Below are 21162 nucleotides of genomic sequence, written 5' to 3'. Positions count from 1 at the left end.
GGAAAACTACATTGGAAACAAATTTCCTTATTCCTATCTCGTAGTAATCCTTCAACCCGTGTACCTTGTTCCATTTTCCAATTGTCCACTCCTCGAATGGTGGTCCATAGCGCACTTCGGGGGTACTTGTTAAAGAAACCTTGGTTGTGACCTCACTCATCCAACCATCCACATTCTTTAACCCAAGCGAAGTTGTCCTCAACCTTTTCACCAAGATGACGGTTCGCTTCATAGTGGCTGCGCACTTCCTCCTCATAATCATCTTCAGGACTAAACTTTTGTTTGCCTGTCCTTTGAGCCTTCGCGACGTTGGTCACACTACAATAGTCCTCAGACCATGTAATGATCACACCATCATTGGATCCTTCTTGGCTTTTTGTCGATTCACTAGGCAACACAATAGGTACCAATTGTGTGCCATTAGCCACTGGTCTACCGGTTCGTGAACCAAAGTTCTACGGAGCACCATCGTGTGGTTTTGCAACTCCCAAGGAAACAACATTTCCAACGTTGCTGCCGTTAACCAGCATCACAGAATGTGCAACATCGTTGCCGTTCCAACCATTTGAATGTTAACCACAATCAACATTCATGGATCCAACACTTTTGAAATCCATCGACTTGTTCATTATTATATAAATAAGGTTTTAAGAATGTTCGGAATAATGAACCAAATCGATTTAATATCGTAATATAATATTTATATATACACACGAAAGTATATAAAATATTGTTCGATATACATATATATCTACCAAAAAGATATATAAATATATATCAACAAAAAAAAATGGAACTTGTAGTCCTCATATTATAATTCCAATCCAACGACAATATCAAATTTAGAGAGAGGATTTTTGCTTAGAGAATAATCCAACACGAAAGAAGATGAGGAAGAAAGAAGGTAAGCATGAGTTAGGAGAAGTATCCTTTTTCCTTAAAACCTTATTTGCTACCTCCCAAAAGTGCTAAGAGTGTTGTGGCCTAGGCTTCCCAGGATAAAACGTACTACGATTCGACGTTTGAGCACCCAAACGAACGAACCCGGCGAACTAGAGCACGGGCACAACACAGCTTCATGAATGGAGTAGGAGCAGAGTTTTTCGGGAAAAGAAACAGTTTCTGTGTGTGTGTTCTTGTTGTGCTTCACTTGATGAAAAAACCTACTACCCCCCACTACCTTCTTATATAGGGATGTAGGACTTTAATTGCATTAAACAAGGCCATTAAACTTAGCCTTGTCACAACTAAAACAGCAAGGCCATTATGTTGGACTTAAATTCGAATTTAAAAATTGGAATTAATAGAAATTAAATTTCATAACTGTTGAATTTAAATCTCACACTACTGGTCTGTTGGCATACTGCATGGTTCGGCCCTAAGGTTGAACCCATGCTGTTTAGTTTCAGCCGAAAGATGTTGTCTCAGTTTGGCCAAGCGTTGGCTGAACTCAGCAACTCTTGTGTTGATGTTGTCTCAGTTCGGCCAAGCGTTAGCCGAACTAAGCAAGGCCCAAACATGCTGTCTTAGTTCGGCCAAATTTAAATCTCACACTACTGGTCTGTTGGCCTATGACCATGGTTCGACCCAAACACCGAACCCATGCTGTTTAGTTTTGGCCTAAAGATGAAAGACGGCCTAAAGATGAAGAAAGTATAAAAAGACACTACTACCCCCACTTTACCGAAAAAGATCAATCCATGCCATATTAGAAAATCAAATAAAAAAACAAACGAACAAGATTAGTCCTCACGTCCTCACTTAAAGATGGGTCCTCATTTGAACTGATACACACACGCACACACACACACACACACACACATCACAATACTCAACTAAAATTAGTAATTATTGATATATTCAAAATCAAATGTTTTTTAAAAAAAATATTTGGCAAAACAATGTGCACTTCGAAGGCACAACATTGTGCTCTACAAGAAAGAAAAAAATGCACCGGAAGACAAAAAAAGAGTTAACTTATTTACCCAAAGCAATGTGCATTGGAAGACACATTACTGTACGTGCTCTAGAAGGCAGAATAACATTGATCTCTGGAAGGCATAACAATGTGTTTTGAAAGAATGAAAAAATGTTTTGAAAGACAAAAATAAAAAATAAAAATTAACTTATTTACACAAAACTACCATAATGTCATCGTATTTTTTTTTTAAAAAAATTGCTTCATTCTAACCTTGATTTGGACTGAATCAATGGATTAGATTAAACTCAATATTCATCTAAGGCTTCTTTCGCACATAATCTGTTATATATATATATATATATATATATATATATATATATATATATATATATATATATATATATATATATGCAGTATGGTTCCAATGAGAACACTTGCTTAGGTGAGAACACGCGTGAGAACAAATCGTGTGCATCCATCTAATATTTGTTAATGGTCTGGAAGGCACATTAGTGTGCTCTGAATAGTACAACTATGACTTCTACAAAAAATTTAGTTAATTGGATTTATGTTGATAATCAGAACTTCAATAAGCAAATGCTTTAATCTGTTGGAAAAATAGCATTTTAAGTGTCTATTTTGTGGTACAATTATTAGTGGGGCCCACTTTCGATTTGGGTCTTGTCAAAGTGGATTCGGGTTCTTTCTAGTGAGACGAAGAGATTGATATATTGTGCACTCAAAACGGATAATGGGTGAATGATATATTGATTCTCAAAGTAGACCCATTGATCGAGTTGGAAAAATGAAGGGAAAAAGATGAGATTTTGTCCCACATTGATTTGGGAAGTAGATTTGCACCACTATTTATACAAGGGTCTTTTATAAGCTTATTGAATTGTATAGCATAGATGTTCTCTCTCGTGTGAGTATATATATATATATATATATATATATATTATTTTGGTATATCGACTTGGTTCATTATTTTCCAACATGCTTGTGTAATAGAAGAGGGGCATAAATTAAAGTTAACCGCAGCTTTTAGTTTCCTCTTGTCACAAGAAATGATGATTGCAGATTAGGAACATGAGATTTTTAGTTTACAAAACAAGAAAAATTCCATTCCTTTTTTATTTGAAAGGTTTAGTTAATGATAATATTGGATTTCTTTACTCAACAAAGTTGTGAAATAGATTACGCAAGTATGTTGGTTGGGATAGTACCATTCAATTTCTTGATGCGCTGCTGCCTCTTGGATGGCTTAAATTCGTGCCAATGTCACTACCCTTAGTTGAAAAGGAAATGTAGATAGATACAAGTAAAAGGAGAAGTAGAAATTGGATGGCGGAAAAAGTTACGTTGTATCTATCCTGATAGACAAGAAAGACAATCTGATTTTCAGAGATGAGAATCTGAGCCCGGGAACAAGTACAACACCGCTAATGCTAATGGCAGAGATATTATAAGAGAACAAGTACAACACCTCGCTGCTCAATCTGACGAATTTCACTCAGCTTTCTGCAACAATGTTGTGTGTTTCAGTAGCGATATCTACAAGAAAATGGGCAATAGTTAGCATAAGAGATGATATTTAGAAAGGTATTTTTCAGATGATGATGGGTGAACTACTATGGCCTGAGATGATGATTTAGAAGAGGTCTATTTCCAGAAAAGCTGGTTTATAGTGCATGGCTAAACCAGACATTTGGATTTGGACAAAAGCTAAGAAGTTCAATAAGATATTTGCAAAAAAGTCTTGCTCTGCCAAATGCTGACTACCCACCCAGAATTACATCTTCCAGCCACAAACAGGTTCACCACTCCAGATTCTGTCTAAGATTAGTATAATTTGCTTTTGTTAACCACTCCAGATTTTGTATAAGATTAATATAGTTTGCTTTTATCAACATCCCATTCTTAAAGAAAAAAAATCATCATTTTTGTCACATTGTTTGTGAGTGTTTTAATGTAGTAATGTTGATTTGATGCTTTACTTCTGAATTTTAAAACAAATAAATACTTGAATTTTCATTGAATTCTTGGATTAGAGAGATGTGGTGCTAGAAGTGTTTAATTTATTTACGACTCAGCTGGAGATTGAACCCAGAATCTCTTGTTTCATAAACAACCGCCTTATCCATTGGGCGACGAAGTCCAATGCTTTTGCAATTAAATTTAAACATTAATATCTTTAAACGTTTGTAGAACTTATCCATTGGGCGACGAAGTCCAATGCTTTTGACTTGTTTCTTTGAATTAGAGGCTCATCATCATTTTCACTCTCAAGATTTTTTTCAATTTCCTCTTCATTTGGCATTTCCTCATCTTCATCTTTCTCAACATCTTCTTCAATTGTAAGATCATTAGAAGGAAAGGGTGGATCTTTCAAAGATTTTCCACTTCTAGTGGTGATGGCGTTGACATGATTTCTAGGATTTTCGGTGTTAGCCGGAAGTCTACCACTAGAAGATGAGGCATGTGTAGATCCTTGAGTGCCTCCTCCTTGATTTTGGGTTTGTAGATTCTCCACTTGAGATTGCAACTTGCTAATTTGAGACATTTGAGACATCATCATGTTCATTAATGTCTTCATGTCCACATCTTGAGAAGGTTGAGAGGATCCTTGTTGATTTTGATTATTTCCATATCCTTGATTTCCTCTCCATTGTTGATTCAATTGATTTCCACCTCTACTTGCTTGATTTCCTTGAAAACCCGGAGGTGGATTCCTTCCTTGCACACCTTGATTGTTCCAAGAAGACCCAAATTGATTTCTTCCTTGTTGACCATAAGTTCCATATCCTTGCCCTTGATTTTGAGGTCTAGAGTACCCAATCATATCCACTTGCTCCATGTTTGGTAAAGAGCTTTGGCCACTAGGGTCCAACAATAGACAAGCTTGAGAAGCATGAGCTCCACCACATATAGCACAACAAGCTACCATTGCCATGCTTTGAGAACCGGGAGGATTGCAAATAGCTTGTGGCAAGGAATACAGAGTAGACATGTAAGATACTTGAGGAGTTTGAGTCACCGGTTGCACATTTTGCTTCGGAGCTTGCATCATATTCTTGAGCATGTGTTGAATTGAATCCAATTGAGCTTGCATGGCCATCTTTTCTTCAACCTCAAACATCCCGGCGGTCTTTTCTTTCTTGGGTGGGTCACTTCTTTCATTATACCAATATGCCGTGTTAGAAGTAATCCTCTCAATCAATTGTTCACCATACTCCGGACCCATATCAATAAAAATGCCTCCAAATGAAGATGTGTCAAGAATGGTTTTTGAGATATCCAACAATCCCTCATAAAAGGATGAGATGAAATCCCCCGGAGTAAGCAAATTCTTTGGACATTGTCTTCTCAACTCTTTAAATCTTTTCCAAGCTTCATACAAATTCTCATTTCCAAATTGTTGGAAATTTTGAATTTGTTTCTTCAATTTGGCGGCCTTGGAAGGAGGGCAATACTCTTGCATGAAGGCCTTGTAAAGTTGTTCCCAAGTTGTAAAGTGGTTGGCCGGAAAGGAATTGAGCCAACTCAATGCTTGGTCTCTCAATGAAAAAGGGAATAGCCTCAACTTGATTGCATCACTAGGAATCCCATTCATCTTGATTGTTTGGCAAATCCGATCAAAGTGAACAACATGAGCTTTGGGATCCTCAACCCTTGAACCTCCAAATTGATTGGCTTGAACCATTTGGATAAGAGAAGTCTTGAGTTCAAAATTATTGGCATCCACCCCCGGGTAAACAATGCAATCCTCTTCTTCAAACTCCGGAGCTAGATGGGCCGCCATGGGTTGCCTTTGTGGAACACCTTGATAGAAAATAGGAGGAACTCCTTGTGGAAAGTTTTGAGGCATGTTAAACATAGGATTGGCAAAGTTGGGGTTCATTTGGTGAAGAAGATTTTGCATACCAACCCCTTGGCCTTGTTGTTGTTGAGGTTGCCCATACCCTTGAGGAATGCCCCCTTGATTCATGTTAGGATAAAATGGGTATTGAGCTTGTGGAAACCCCATTCCTCCTCTAACATAAGGATTGACATTAGGATTTGCCATGAAGTTTTGTGCCGGTATTTGAACGGGAGCAATTGGCACTTGAGAGACATTAGCATGAGCTTCATTGAATTCCCCTTGTCTCGGGCTATGTTGGGTGCTTGTATCATTGGGTGAGATTTGACCGGGATTGCTAGTGTCACCCGTCTCCATGTTTATCTCCAATGATTCACACTCCTTCAACCAACCGAGCAAGTCTCTTCTTTGTCTCCTTAGCTCCCTTGAGAGTTCTTGGTTGAGAGGGTGAAGGCCTTGGCTCCCCTTAAACCTAGTTTGCATGCACCAAGAGGAGTACCTACAACCAAACTCAAGCAAAGACAACTTTGGAAGCACTTAGTCACAATTCAAAACAAATTAACAAAAGAAAATAAAAACTTGATCTCCTTCGAGTTCACTAACTCTAATGCTAGAAAGAAAAAGCAATCACACAATACAACCAAATAAACCAATCCCCGGCAACGGCGCCAAAAAGTTGGTGTAAGGGAAAGAGGTGGTGAGTATACGGGTGTAAATTGTCGTTCCGCAAGGGATTGGGACTATGGCACGTACTTGAGTGACAACTAAAGTTCTAGGCACCAAAGTATTGGAACCCACAAGAATCCAAGCAAATTCAAATTCATGGTTGGGTAATGTCAACAATTAAGGGCTAAAAATCTAGTTAAGACAATGCAATTTAAACACAAGCAATCACAATGATAAAAGATGGGCTCAAATTAGGGGATGTTGCCTTCTAGATGCTTTAACAACTTAGGGATTAGGGGAGAACATTAACCAAGGGAACATAAGGGCAAAGCACATAAAAATCCTAGCTTAAAGCCATTTTCATAAGCTAAAGAACAAGGAGTAGAGCAAGGATTGCCCCACTTTCATGGTGTATCAATTCCTAGCTCTTAAAGCACATAAGCATTTAGGCCCCCAATTCTTCCCTATTTTCATAGAAAGAAAATGGGTTTAGAGAAAGGAGAGGCTTAAATTCTTCCCCCAACTTTCATTGTGGAGAAAAACTATCCAAAAGCAAGCTAATAAGAGTTACGTACCAAATATTAGCAAGATTAAACATAAAACCAACTCAAACAAATGAACCCTAGGTTAGGGTTCTTCCCCCTTATGCAATAATCACCTATTTAGCATCTAGGTTAGCAATATCACCCTAATCCAAGCCCAAAACGAACTACTCACACTTCATAAGCATAAATAACAACAAAGCACAAGAAAATATCATAAATATTGCACAAAAGCTTAAGAAGAAAAGTAAGAAGCTTCTCTATTAAAGATGAAGATTTTGTGGTTGAATCTCACTCCAATCCATGATTACAAGCTTTGTAGAAGAGTTAGAGATGAAATACTAGACTAATCTAAGCTAAGGAAATGAAAGGAAAACGAGTTCTTGCTATCTAGGGTTCTCCCCTCTCTTTTTTCTCCAAAAAATGAGTTATAACGCAGTCAAAAGAAAACAGAGATGGGCTGCTCGACATTCTGCCAGGATTCGACGCGTCGAGAGTAATTCTCGACGCGTCGAGTGCTGATCTGCAACAGAACTTCGACTTGCAGGCTAATTTTGACCCTTTTTTATTCAGAATTAGGTTTCGGTGTCTTCATGAAAGTTGTAGATCTTCGACTCTTCTTTCAAATGGCGCAAGAATCAATTAATTTGGACAATCCTAGGCCGAGATATGATCAAATTAACAAACAGTGGTCAGTTTCGGGTGAAATCTGTAAGTTCGGAACTTCAACTTCAAGGATGATTTTGACAACTGTGGCTTCCTTTTTAGGCTTTGATGTCTGAATATGAGTTGTAGCCCTTTGAGTCTTCTTTGCAATGGGACAAGAATCATGTAATTTGGATGTTTTTAGCTTGAGATATGGTCCAAGAACCATGACGTCAACGTGCAGGTCGGAAATTGCAATTGCATGGTGCTTGCTTCTCTTTTGCTTTGGTTTGCCCACATGACCAAGACCATTGAAAGAACCACCCTAGACTCCTTTGGAAGTGTTGCATCCATCTCCATAGCTTCATATTTGGCTCTCATTGACTCCAAATTCATCCAAAATACCTCAAAAATACACAATTACCTGCACTCTACAATTTATGCATCAAAAGATATAAACAAAGGAATTAAGGCACTTCTTTGCATAAAATCAAAGTGTTTGTCACTCAAAATATGTCTATACAAGGGGTAAAAATATGGACATAAATGCAATTATCAGCAAGCAAAATTCCATTCCTTTTTTTTTTTTTTAATTTGAAAGGTTTAGTTAAAGATAATATTGGATTTCTTTACTCAACAAAGTTGTGAAATAGATTACACAAGTATGTCGGTTGGGATAGTACCATCCAATTTCTTGATGCGCTGCTGCCTCTTGGATGGCTTAAATTCGTGCCAATGTCACTTCCCTTAGTTGAAAAGGAAATGAAGATAGATACAAGTAAAAGGAGAAGTAGAAATAGGATGGCGGAAAAAGTTGTTTCTATCCCGATAGACAAGAAAGACAATCTGATTTTCAGAGATGAGAATCTGAGCCCTGGAACAAGTATAACACCGCTAATGCTAATGGCAGAGATATTATAAGAGAACAAGTACAACACAACACTGCTCAATCTGAGGAATTTCACTCAGCTTTGTTGTGTGCTTCAGTAGCGATATCTACAGGAAAATGGGATAAGAGATGATATTTAGAAAGGTATTTTTCAAATAATGATGGGTGAACTACTATGGCCTGAGATGCTGATTTAGAAGAGGTCTATTTTCAGGAAAGTTGGTTTATGGTGCATGCAAAACTAGACATTTGGATTTGGACAATAGCTAAGAAGTTCAATAAGATATTTGCAAAAAAGTCTTGCTCTGCCAAATGCTGACTACCCACCAAGAACTTACATATTCCAGCCACAAACAGGTTAACCACCTCCGATTTTGTCTAAGATTAGTATAATTTGCTTTTGTTAACCACTCCAGATTTTGTCTAAGATTAAAATAGTTTGCTTTTATCAACATCTCATTCCTAAAGAAAAAAAATCATCATTTTTGTCACATTGTGTGTGACTATTTTAATGTAGTAATGTTGATTTGATGCTTTACTTCTTAATTTTAAAACAAATAAATACTTCAATTTTTTATGAATTCTTGGCTTACAAATATGTGGTGCAAGAAATGTTTAAATTACAACTCCGCTGGGGATCAAACCCATAATCTCTGATTTCGTAGACCAACACCTTATCCATTGGGCCACGAAGTCCAATGCTTTTGCAATTAAATTTAAACATTAATATCTTTAAACGTTTGTAGGACTTATTCATTAGGCCAAGGAGTGCTGTGTTTTTATGATTTAAAATTAAAAAATAAATAAATAAAATTAATATTAGGAACAACATAAGGGCCCTACTGGGTTTGAACCGGTGACCTCTTAATCTACAGTCAAATGCTCTGCCACTGAGCTAAAGACCCTTAGATGCTAAATTGGACATTTTTCCAACTATGAATTCAACAAAAAATTTAGTTAATTGCATTTTTGTTGATAATCAGAACTTCAATAAGCAAATGCTTTAATCTGTTGGAAAAATTGCATTTTAAGTGGCTATTTTGTTGTACAATTATCAGGGGGGTCCACTTTCGATTTGGGTCTTGTCAAAGTGGATTCAGGTTCTTCGTAGTGAGATGAAGAGATTGATATATTGTACACTCAAAACGGATAATGGGTGAATGATATATTGATTCTCAAAGTAGACCCATTGATCGAGTTGGAAAAATGAAGGGAAAAAGATGAGATTTTGTCCCACATTGATTTGGAAAGTAGATTTTCACCACGATTTATACAAGGGTCTTTTATTGTCTTATTGAATTGCATAGCATAGATGTTCTCTCTCCTGTGAGTATATATATATTATATTATTTTCGTAAATCGACTTGGTTCATTAGTTTTCCAACATGCTTGTCTAATAGAACAGGGGTATAAATTAAAGTTAACCGCAGCTTTTAGTTTCCTCTTGTCGCAAGAAAGGTTGTTTGCAGATTAGGAACATGAGATTTTTAGTTTACAAAGCAAGCAAAATTCCATTCCTTTTTTTTTATTTGAAAGGTTTCGTGAATGATAATATTGGATTTCTTTACTCAACAAAGTTGTGAAATAGATTACACAAGTATGTCGGTTGGGATAGTACCATCGAATTTCTTGATGCGCTGCTGCCTCTTGGATGGCTTAAATTCGTGCCAACGTCACTACCCTTAGTTGAAAAGGAAATGAAGATAGATACAAGTAAAAGGAGAAGTAGAAATAGGATGGCGGAAAAAGTTGTTTCTATCCTGATAGACAAGAAAGACAATCCGATTTTCAGAGATGAGAATCTGAGTCCTGGAACAAGTACAACACCGCTAATGCTAATCGCAGAGATATTATAAGAGAACAAGTACAACACCTCACTGCTCATTCTGTCGAATTTCACTCAGCTTTCTGCACCAATGTTGTGTGCTTTAGTAGCGATATCTTCAAGAAAATGGGCAAAAGTTAGCGTAAGAGATGATATTTAGAAAGGTATTTTTCAAACAATGATGGGTGAACTACTATGGCCTGAATGCTGATTTAGAAGAGGTCTATCTTCAGAAAAGTTGGTTTATGGTGCATGCTAAACCAGACATTTGGATTTGGACAATAGCTAAGAAGTTCAATAAGATATTTGCAAAAGAGTCTTGCTCTGCCAAATGCTGACTACCCACCCAGAACTTACATATTCCAGCGACAAACAGGTTAACCACCTCCAGATTTTGTCTAAGATTAGTATAATTTGCTTTTATTAACCACTCTAGATTTTGTCTAAGATTAAAATAGTTTGCTTTTATCAACATCCCATTCCTAAAGAAAAAAAAATCATCATTTTTGTCACATTGTGTGTGACTATTTTAATGTAGTAATGTTGATTTGATGCTTTACTTCTGAATTTTAAAACAAATAATTCTTGGCCTACAAAGATGTGGTGAAAGAAATGTTTAAATTACGACTCCACTGGGGATCGAATCCAGAACCTCTAGTTTCGTAGACCAGCGCCTTATCCATTGGGCCACGAAGTCCAATGCTTTTGTAATTAAATTTAAACATTAATATCTTTAAACGTTTGTAGAACTTATTCATTGGGCCAGGGAGTGTTGTGTTTTTATGATTTAAAATTAAAAAATAAATAAAGAAAATTAATATTAGGAACAACATAAGGGCCCTACCGAGTTTGAACCGGTGACCTCTTGATCTGCAGTCAAATGCTCTGCCACTGAGCTAAAGACCCTTAGATGCAAAATTGGACATTTTTCCATCTATAACTTCTACAAAAAATTTAGTTAATTGCATTTATGTTGATAATCAGAACTTCAATAAGCAAATGCTTTAATCTGTTGGAAACATTGCATTCTAAGTGGCTATTTTGTTGTACAATTATCAGTAGGGTCCACTTCCGATTTGGGTCTTGTCAAAGTGGATTCGGGTTGTTCCTAGTGAGACGAAGAGATTGATATATTGTACACTCAAAACGGAAAATGGGTGAATGATATATTGATTCTCAAAGTAGACCCATTGATCGAGTTGGAAAAATGAAGGGAAAAAGATGAGATTTTGTCCCACATTGATTTGGGAAGTAGATTTGCACCACTATTTATACAAGGGTCTTTTATTGGCTTATTGAATTGTAAAACATAGATGTTTTCTCTCCTGTGAGTATATATATATATATATATATATATATATATATATATATGTATATATATATATATATTATATTATTTTCGTAAATCGACTTGGTTCATTAGTTTTCCAACATGCTTGTCTAATAGAACAGGGGCATAAATTAAAGTTAACCGCAGCTTTTAGTTTCCTCTTGTCGCAAGAAAGGTTGTTTGCAAATTAGGAACATGAGATTTTTAGTTTACAAAGCAAGCAAAATTCCATTCCTTTTTTTTTATTTGAAAAGTTTAGTTAATGATAATATTGGATTTCTTTACTCAACAAAGTTGTGAGATAGATTACACAAGTATGTCGGTTGGGATAGTACCATCCAATTTCTTGATGCGCTCCTGCCTCTTGGATGGCATAAATTCGTGCCAATGTCACTACCCTTAGTTAAAAAGGAAATGAGGATAGATACAAGTAAAATGAGAAGTAGAAATAGGATGGCAGAAAAAGTTGTTTCTATCCTGATAGACAAGAAAAACAATCCGATTTTCAGAGATGAGAATCTGAGCCCTGGAACATGTACAACACCGCTAATGCTAATGGCAGAGATATTATAAGTGAACAAATACAACACCTCACTGCTCAATCTGATGAATTTCACTCAGCTTTCTGCAATAATGTTGTGTGCTTCAGTTGCGATATCTACAAGAAAATAGGCAAAAGTTAGCATAAGAGATGATATTTAGAAAGGTATTTTTCAAATAATGATTCGTGAACTACTATGGCCTGAGATGTTGATTTAGAAGAGGTCTATATTTAGAAAAGTTGGTTTATGGTGCATGCTAAACCAGACATTTGGATTTGGACAATAGCTAAGAAGTTCAATAAGATATTTGCAAAAAAGTCTTGCTCTGCCAAATGCTGACTACCCACCCAGAACTTACATATTCCAGCCACAAACAGGTTAACCACCTCCAAATTTTGTCTAAGATTAGTATAATTTGCTTTTATTAACCACTCCAGATTTTGTCTAAGATTAAAATAGTTTGCTTTTATCAACATCCCATTCCTAAAGAAAAAAAAAATCATCATTTTTGTCACATTGTGTGTGAGTATTTTAATGTAGAAATGTTGATTTGATGCTTTACTTCTGAATTTTAAAACAAATAAATACTTGAATTTTTTATGAATTCTTGGCCTACAAATGAAAGAAATGTTTAAATTACAACTCCGCTGGGGATCGAACCCAGAATCTCCGGTTTCGTAGACCAACGCCTTATCCATTGGGCCACGAAATCCAATCCTTATGCAATTAAATTTAAACATTAATATCTATAAACGTTTGTAGAACTTATTCATTGGGCCAAGGAGTGTTGTGTTTTTATGATTTAAAATTAAAAAAATAAATAAATAAAATTAATATTAGGAACAACATAAGGGCCCTACCGAGTTTGAATCGGTGACCTCTTGATCTGCAGTCAAATGCTCTGCCACTGAGCTAAAGACCCTTAGATGCAAAATTGGACATTCTTCCATCTAGAACTTCTACAAAAAATTTAGTTAATTGCATTTATGTTGATAATCAGAACTTCAATAAGCAAATGCTTTAATCTGTTGGAAAAATTGCATTCTAAGTGGCTATTTTGTTGTACAATTATCAGTGGGGTCCACTTCCGATTTGGGTCTTGTCAAAGTGGATTCGGGTTCTTCCTAGTGAGACGAAGAGATTGATATATTGTACACTCAAAACGGATAATGGGTGAATGATATATTGATTGTCAAAGTAGACCCATTGATCGAGTTGGAAAAATGAATGGAAAAAGATGAGATTTTGTCCCACATTGATTTGGGAAGTAGATTTGCACCACTATTTATACAAGGGTCTTTTATTGGCTTATTGAATTGTATAACATAGATGTTCTCTCTCCTGTGAGTATATATATATATATATATATATATATATATATATATATTATATTATTTTCGTAAATCGACTTGGTTCATTAGTTTTCCAACATGCTTGTCTAATAGAACATGGGGCATAAATTAAAGTTAACTGCAGCTTTTAGTTCCCTCTTGTCGCAAGAAAGGTTGTTTGCAGATTAGGAACATGAGATTTTTAGTTTACAAAGCAAGCAAAATTCCATTCCTTTTTTTTATTTGAAAGGTTTAGTTAATGATAATATTGGATTTCTTTACTCAACAAAGTTGTGAAATAGATTACACAAGTATGTCGGTTGGGATAGTACCATCCAATTTCTTGATGCGCTCCTGCCTCTTGGATGGCATAAATTCGTGCCAATGTCACTACCCTTAGTTGAAAAGGAAATGAAGATAGATACAAGTAAAAGGAGAAGTAGAAATAGGATGGCGGAAAAAGTTGTTTCTATCCTGATAGACAAGAAAGACAATCCGATTTTCAGAGATGAGAATCTGAGCCCTGGAACATGTACAACACCGCTAATGCTAATGGCAGAGATATTATAAGTGAACAAATACAGCACCTCACTGCTCAATCTGATGAATTTCACTCAGCTTTCTGCAATAATGTTGTGTGCTTCAGTTGCGATATCTACAAGAAAATAGGCAAAAGTTAGCATAAGAGATGATATTTAGAAAGGTATTTTTCAAATAATGATTCGTGAACTACTATGGCCTGAGATGTTGATTTAGAAGAGGTCTATTTTTAGAAAAGTTGGTTTATGGTGCATGCTAAACCAGACATTTGGATTTGGACAATAGCTAAGAAGTTCAATAAGATATTTGCAAAAAAGTCTTGGTCTGCCAAATGCTGACTACCCACCCAGAACTTACATATTCCAGCCACAAACAGGTTAACCACCTCCAGATTTTGTCTAAGATTAGTATAATTTGCTTTTATTAACCACTCCAGATTTTGTCTAAGATTAAAATAGTTTGCTTTTATCAACATCCCATTCCTAAAGAAAAAAAATTCATCATTTTTGTCACATTGTGTGTGAGTATTTTAATGTAGTAATGTTGATTTGATGCTTTACTTCTGAATTTTAAAACAAATAAATACTTGAATTTTTTATGAATTCTTGGCCTACAAAGATGTGGTGAAAGAAATGTTTAAATTACAACTCCGCTGGGGATCGAACCCGGAATCTCTGGTTTCATAGACCAACGCCTTATCCATTGGGCCACGAAATCCAATCCTTATGCAATTAAATTTAAACATTAATATCTTTAAACGTTTGTAGAACTTATTCATTGGGCCAAGGAGTGTTGTGTTTTTATGATTTAAAATTAAAAAAATAAATAAATAAAATTAATATTAGGAACAACATAAGGGCCCTACCGAGTTTGAATCTGTGACCTCATGATCTGCAGTCAAATGCTCTGCCACTGAGCTAAAGACCCTTAGATGCTAAATTGGACATTTTTCCATCTATAACTTCTACAAAAAATTTAGTTAATTGCATTTATGTTGATAATCAGAACTTCAATAAGCAAATGCTTTAATCTGTTGGAAAAATTGCATTCTAAGTGGCTATTTTGTTGTACAATTATCAGTGGGGTCCACTTCCGATTTGGGTCTTGTCAAAGTGGATTCGGGTTCTTCGTAGTGAGACGAAGAGATTGATATATTGTACACTCAAAACGGATAATGGGTGAATGACATATTGATTCTCAAAGTAGACCCATTGATCGAGTTGGAAAAATGAAGGGAAAAAGATGAGATTTTGTCCCACATTGATTTGGGAAGTTGATTTGCACCACTATTTATACAAGGGTCTTTTAGAGGCTTATTGAATTGTATAGCATAGATGTTCTCTCTCCTGTGAGTATATATATATATATATATATATATATATATATATATATATATATATATGTTATTTTCGTAAATCGACTTGGTTCATTATTTTCCAACTTGCTTGTCTAATAGAAGAGGGGAATAAATTAAAGTTAACCGCAACTTTTAGTTTCCTCTTGTCACAAGAAAGGTTGTTTGCAGATTTGGAACATGAGATTTTTATTTTACAAAGCAAGCAAAATTCCATTCCTTTTTTTTTTTTTTATTTGAAAGGTTTAGTTAATGATAATATTGGATTTCTTTACTCAACAAAGTTGTGAAATAGATTACACAAGTATGTCGATTGGGATAGTACCATCCAATTTCTTGATGCGCTGCTGCCTCTTGGATGGCTTAAATTCGTGCCAATGTCACTACCCTTAGTTGAAAAGGAAATGAAGATAGATACATGTAAAAGGAGAAGTAGAAATAGGATGGCGGAAAAAGTTGTATCTATCCTGATAGACAAGAAAGACAATCCGATTTTCAGAGATGAGAATCTGAGCCCTGGAACAAATACAACACCGCTAATGCTAATGGTAGAGATATTATAAGAGAACAAGTACAACACCTCACTGCTCAATCTGACGAATTTCACTCAGCATTCTGCAACAATGTTGTGTGCTTCAGTAGCGATATCTACAAGAAAATGGGCAAAAGTTAGCATAAGAGATGATATTTAGAAAGGTATTTTTCAAACAATGATGGGTGAACTACTCTGGCCTGAGATGCTGATTTAGATGAGGTCTATTTTCAGAAAAGTTGGTTTATGGTGCATGCTAAACCAGACATTTGGATTTGGACAATAGCTAAGAAGTTCAATAAGATATTTGCAAAAAAAGTCTTGCTCTGCCAAATGCTGACTACCCACCCAGAACTTACATATTCCAGCCACAAACAGGTTAACCACCTCCAGATTTTGTCTAAGATTAGTATAGTTTGCTTTTATTAACCACTCCAGATTTTGTCTAAGATTAAAATAGTTTGCTTTTATCCACATCCCATTCCTAAAGAAAAAAAAATCATCATTTTTGTCACATTCTGTGTGAGTATTTTAATGTAGTAATGTTGATTTGATGCTTTACTTCAGAATTTTAAAACAAATAAATACCTGAATTTTTTATGAATTCTTGGCCTACAAAGATGTGGTGAAAGAAATGTTTAAATTACGACTCCGCTGGGGATCGAACCCAAAATCTCTAGTTTCGTAGACCAGCACCTTATCCATTGGGCCACGAAATCCAATGTTTTTGTAATTAAATTTAAACATTAATATCTTTAAACGTTTGTATAACTTATTCATTGGGCCAAGGAGTGCTGTGTTTTTATGATTTAAAATTAAAAAATAAATAAATAAAATTAATATGAGGAACAACATTAGGGCCCTACCGAGTTTGAACCGGTGACCTCTTGATCTTCTGTCAAATGCTCTACCACTGAGCTAAAGACCCTTAAATGCTAAATTGGACATTTTTCCATATATGACTTCTACAAAAAATTTAGTTAATTGCATTTATGTTGATAATCAGAACTTCAATAAGCAAATGCTTTAATCTGTTGGAAAAATTGCATTTTAAGTGGCTATTTTGTAGTACAATTATCAGTGGGGTCCACTTCCGATTTGGGTCTTGTCAAAGTGGATTCAGGTTCTTCGTAGTGAGATGAAGAGATTGATATATTGTACACTCAAAACGGATAATGGGTGAATGATATATTGATTCTCAAAGTAGACCCATTGATCGAGTTGGAAAAATGAAGGGAAAAAGATGAGATTTTGTCCCACATTGATTTGGGAAGTAGATTTGCACCACTATTTATACAAGGGTCTTTTATAGCCTTAATGAATTGTATAGCATAGATGTTCTCTCTCCTGTGAGTATATATATATATATATTATTTTCGTAAATCGACTTGGTTTATTATTTTCCAACATGCTTGTCTAATAGAAGAGGGGCATACATTAAAGTTAACCGCAGCGTTTAGTTTCCTCTTGTCACAAGAAAGGTTGTTTGCAGATTCGGAACATGAGATTTTTAGTTTACAAAGCAAGCAAAATTCCATTCCTTTTTTTTATATGAAAGGTTTAGTTAATGATAATATTGGATTTCGTTACTCAACAAAGTTGTGAAATAGATTACACAAGTATGTCGGTTGGGATAGTATCATCCAATTTCTTGATGCGCTGCTGCCTCTTGGATGGCTTAAATTCGTGCCAATGTCACTACCCTTAGTTGAAAAGGAAATGAAGATAGATACAAGTAAAAGGAAAAGTAGAAATAGGATGGCGAAAAAAGTTGTATCTATCCTGATAGACAAGAAAGACAATCCGATTTTCAGAGATGAGAATCTGATCCCTGGAACAAGTACAACACCGCTAATGCTAATGGCAGAGATATTATAAGAGAACAAGTACAACACCTCACTGCTCAATCTGACGAATTTCACTCAGCTTTCTGCAACAATGCTGTGCGCTTCAGTAGCGATATCTACAAGAAAATGGGCAAAAGTTAGCATAAGAGATGATATCTAGAAAGGTATTTTTCAAACAATGATGGGTGAACTACTATGGCCTGAGATGCTGATTTAGAAGAGGTCTATTTTCAGAAAAGTTGGTTTATGGTGCATGCTAAACCAGACATTTGGATTTGGACAATAGCTAAGAAGTTCAATAAGATATTTGCAAAAAAGTCTTGCTCTTCCAAATGCTGACTACCCACCCAGAACATACATATTCCAGGCACAAACAGGTTAACCACCTCCAGATTTTGTCTAAGATTAGTATAATTTGCTTTCATTAACCACTCCAGATTTTGTCTAAGATTAAAATTGTTTGCTTTTATCAACATCCCATTCCTAAAGAAAAAAAAAATCATCATTTTTGTCACATTGTGTGTGAGTATTTTAATGTAGTGATGTTGATTTGATGCTTTACTTCTGAATTTTAAAACAAATAAAATACTTGAATTTTTTATGAATTCTTGGCTTACTAATATGTGGTGCAAGAAATGTTTAAATTAAAACTCCGCTGGGGATCGGACCCAGAATCTCTGGTTTCGTAGACCAACGCCTTATCCATTGGGCCACGAAGTCCAATGCTTTTGCAATTAAATTTAAACATTAATATCTTTAAACGTTTGTAGAACTTATTCATTGGGCCAGGGAGTGTTGTGTTTTTATGATTTAAAATTAAAAAATAAATAAATAAAATTAATATTAGGAACAACATAAGGGCCCTACCGAGTTTGAACCGGTGACCTTTTGATCTGCAATCAAATGCTCTACCACTGATTTAAAGACCCTTAAATGGTAAATTGGACATTTTTCCATCTATAACTTCTACAAAAAATTTTGTTAATTGCATTTATGTTGATAATCAGAACTTCAATAAGCAAATGCTTTAATCTGTTGGAAAAATTGCATTTTAAGTGGCTATTTTGTTGTACAATTATCAGTGGGGTCCACTTCCGATTTGGGTCTTGTCAAAGTGGATTCGGGTTCTTCGTAGTGAGACGAAGAGATTGATATATTGTACACTCAAAATAGATAATGGGTGAATGATATATTGATTCTCAAAGTAGACCCATTGATCGAGTTGGAAAAATGAAGGGAAAAAGGTGAGATTTTGTCCCACATTGATTTGGGAAGTAGATTTGCACCACTATTTGTACAAGCGTCTTTTATAGACTTATTGAATTGTATAGCATAGATGTTCTCTCTCCTGTGAGTATATATATATATATATATATATATATATATATATATTATTTTCGTAAATCGACTTGGTTCATTATTTTCCAACATGCTTGTCTGATAGAAGAGGGGCATAAATTAAAGTTAACCGGCTTTTAGTTTCCTCTTGTCACAAGAAAGGTTGTTTGCAGATTCAGAACATGAGATTTTTAGTTTACAAAGCAAGCAAAATTCCATTCTTTTTTTTTTTTATTTGAAAGGTTTAGTTAATGATAATATTGGATTTCTTTACTCAACAAAGTTGTGAAATAGATTACACAAGTATGTCGGTTGGGATAGTATCATCCAATTTCTTGATGCGCTGCTGCCTCTTGGATGGCTTAAATTCGTTCCAATGTCAATACCCTTAGTTGAAAAGGAAATGAAGATAGATACAAGTAAAAGGAGAAGTAGAAATAGGATCGCGGAAAATGTTGAATCTATCCTGATAGACAAGAAAGATAATTCGATTTTCAGAGATGAGAATCTGAGCCCTGGAACAAGTACAACACCGCTAATGCTAATGGCAGAGATATTATAAGAGAACAAGTACAACACCTCACTGCTCAATCTGACGAATTTCACTCAGCTTTCTGCAACAATGTTGTGTGCTTCAGTAGCGATATCTACAAGAAAATAGGCAAAAGTTAGCATAAGAGATGATATTTAGAAAGGTATTTTTCAAATAATGATGGGTGAACTACTATGGCCTGAGATGTTGATTTAGAAGAGGTCTATTTTCAAAAAAGGTTGTTTATGGAGCATGCTAAACCAGACATTTGGATTTGGACAATAGCTAAGAAGTTCAATAAGATATTTGCAAAAAAGTCTTGCTCTGCCAAATGCTGACTACCCATCCAGAACTTACATATTCCAGCCACAAACAGGTTAACCACCTCCAGATTTTGTCTAAGATTAGTATAATTTGCTTTTATTAACCACTCCAGATTTTGTCTAAGATTAAAATAGTTTGCTTTTATCAACATCCCATTCCTAAAGAAAAAAAATCATCATTTTTGTCACATTGTGTGTGAGTATTTTAATGTAGTAATGTTGATTTGATGCTTTACTTCTGAATTTTAAAACAAATAAATACTTGAATTTTTTATGAATTCTTGGGTTACAAAGGTGTGGTGCAAGAAGTGTTTAAATTACGACTCCATTGGGGATTAAACCTAGAACCTCTGGTTTTGTAAACTAGCACCTTTTCCATTGGGCCACGAAGTCCAATGCACCTCATCTTTTTAGCCGACTTCATATGTATTTAAAAAAAAATAATAATGATACGACGTCGGCTAATAGTCTATTAGCCAACGTCGTATGTATTTAAAAAAAAATAATAATGATACGACATCGGCTAGTAGCCTATTAGCCGACGTCGTATCATTATTTTAAATAATATATAATTATAAGACGTTGGCTAATAGGATATTAGTCGACGTCGTATGTGTCTATTTTTTTTATATATTAAAAATGTTTGATGCTTTCTAGCCCAACGTGCTGTATCAATCAGAACCTGTGCAGCTAGTTACATTCAACATCAACATCAAATAATTCAAGCTACGTACTAAACATGAAACTAATTAAGCTACTAAAAATAATATAATATTAATATAAATAACACAATCTACATAAACTACTATAAACACAATCAACATCAACTAATTCAAGCAACAAAACTACTAATTAACATCAACCCAATAAACACAAAGTAGTTTTAAACATAATGTAGTATGAATTGAGCAACGTTTTATTAACCCATTCATCAATAAGAAACTTCGACCACTTGTTTCTGACGTCATCAATCTCTTGTTTGTTGTAGGGCAATCTTCCTTGTCTTTCCAAAATCTACAAAGTTCAAAAAAAATAAAAATAATAAATAAGCAAATATTTTAAACAACATTTGAAGAAGAAATATGTATTATTAAATTACTTGCCTTATCCATTCCTTTGCTTAGGTTGTTGGAAACAATTTTCCAC

The 21162-nt window shown here is 35.1% G+C and overlaps 1 long non-coding RNA gene and 8 other non-coding genes across 9 annotated transcripts; all 9 read right to left on the bottom strand.

Annotated features, from left to right (window-relative positions):
• Positions 1-10971: 10971 nt before the first annotated feature.
• Positions 10972-11044, bottom strand: TRNAR-ACG. The gene has a single exon. It is a non-coding gene; the product is annotated as a tRNA-Arg (tRNA).
• A 137-nt stretch (positions 11045-11181) lies between these two features.
• TRNAC-GCA lies at positions 11182-11253 on the bottom strand. Its single transcript has one exon. It is a non-coding gene; the product is annotated as a tRNA-Cys (tRNA).
• Positions 11254-12858: 1605 nt separating this feature from the next.
• On the bottom strand, positions 12859-12931 carry TRNAR-ACG. The gene has a single exon. It is a non-coding gene; the product is annotated as a tRNA-Arg (tRNA).
• Positions 12932-13069: 138 nt separating this feature from the next.
• TRNAC-GCA lies at positions 13070-13141 on the bottom strand. Its single transcript has one exon. It is a non-coding gene; the product is annotated as a tRNA-Cys (tRNA).
• Positions 13142-14031: 890 nt separating this feature from the next.
• Positions 14032-19817, bottom strand: LOC109179140. The gene is made up of 3 exons (XR_002053840.1): positions 19684-19817; positions 18492-18498; positions 14032-14073 (listed from the first exon to the last, which is right to left on the bottom strand). It is a non-coding gene; the product is annotated as an uncharacterized LOC109179140 (long non-coding RNA).
• TRNAH-AUG lies at positions 14735-14807 on the bottom strand. Its single transcript has one exon. It is a non-coding gene; the product is annotated as a tRNA-His (tRNA).
• Positions 16623-16695, bottom strand: TRNAR-ACG. Its single transcript has one exon. It is a non-coding gene; the product is annotated as a tRNA-Arg (tRNA).
• On the bottom strand, positions 16833-16904 carry TRNAF-GAA. The gene has a single exon. It is a non-coding gene; the product is annotated as a tRNA-Phe (tRNA).
• On the bottom strand, positions 18471-18543 carry TRNAR-ACG. Its single transcript has one exon. It is a non-coding gene; the product is annotated as a tRNA-Arg (tRNA).
• Positions 19818-21162: the final 1345 nt, after the last annotated feature.

Source organism: Ipomoea nil, unplaced genomic scaffold, assembly GCF_001879475.1.
Source record: "Ipomoea nil cultivar Tokyo-kokei standard unplaced genomic scaffold, Asagao_1.1 scaffold0878, whole genome shotgun sequence".
In the NCBI taxonomy this organism is placed as follows: Eukaryota; Viridiplantae; Streptophyta; class Magnoliopsida; order Solanales; family Convolvulaceae; genus Ipomoea; species Ipomoea nil.
This window is presented reverse-complemented; position numbering and strand designations above follow the sequence as displayed.